The sequence below is a fragment of the Octopus bimaculoides genome, chromosome 28 (assembly GCF_001194135.2).
Source record: "Octopus bimaculoides isolate UCB-OBI-ISO-001 chromosome 28, ASM119413v2, whole genome shotgun sequence".
In the NCBI taxonomy this organism is placed as follows: domain Eukaryota; kingdom Metazoa; phylum Mollusca; class Cephalopoda; order Octopoda; family Octopodidae; genus Octopus; species Octopus bimaculoides.
Window position 1 is genome coordinate 242,818 of NC_069008.1, and position 1,287 is coordinate 244,104.

Below are 1,287 nucleotides of genomic sequence, written 5' to 3' on the forward strand. Positions count from 1 at the left end.
CATATACATATATATACATATACATATATATACATATACATATATATACATATACATATATATACATATATATACATATACATATATATACATATACATATATATACATATACATATATATACATATACATATATATACATATACATATATATACATATACATATATATACATATACATATATATATATATAAAAATATATAGGCACAGTCATGGCGGTGTGGAAAGAAGCTTGATTCCAAACCACATGGTTCGGGTTTCAGTCCCACTGCATGGCACCTTAGGCAAGTCATCACTTGACAACTGATGTTGGTATGTTTACGTCCCCATTATCTAGCTGTTTGGCAAAAGAGACTGATAGAGTAAGTTCCAGGCTTACAAAGAATAAATCCAGGGATCAATATCTTCGTGATTAAGGGGAGGTGAGTAGCACCGGTAATTCAGTGGTTCAATGAAAACTATTTGGGAATGAAATTGGGCCTAACTTTCATATACATCGAATTGTAGTAATAATTAGGTATATACAGGTATGCAAGAAAAATTCATTTTATAGATGCTTTACAATGCACAAATAAAATGGCCCTTACAATTAAGTGGATAATATTTAAGGCCAAGACACATGATGAAATATATATATATATATATATACAAGAAATAATATTTGTCTCTTCTAAGAGAAACAAAAAGGGTTTTATAGGACTTCAAAAGAATTGCTCAAATATAAATGAGACAGAGATGAAGAAGTATTGGTTGTGGAACAAACATTAAATCTGGGTCAATGACTTTACATACAACCCCACCCCTCAAACATCTAATCATATATAAAAAAAAAATCACCATGGTTCCTAAACACATAAAAAAAAAATTATATTTACACATAAAATCACAGAAGGTAAAAAGTATATAATTGAATAAAATACAAATAGAACGGCAAATCAAAAATGTTAAATATAAAGGGCTAAAAATTCAAAAACTATCAAAAAAACCTAATAGACAAATATAAAATAAGTAAAGGTAAAAATGAAAATAAAATAAATATCCACAGCTTAAAAAAGTTTTATCAGACAATTAAAATGTTTTTTTTTAATGTTTTTTTTTTATTTTTTTAAAATGGTTTTTTTTTTTGATTTTTTTAAAAAATATTTTTTGAAAGTTTTTTACTTCCCTCATACAAGTATGTCCTAAGTTCATAAATAAACAGACTTCCACAGGTCAAATTCAACATTCACATGTATCCATGGCCATTTCAGGAGCTCACCACCACCACAGTGTATTTTCACTGAAATGC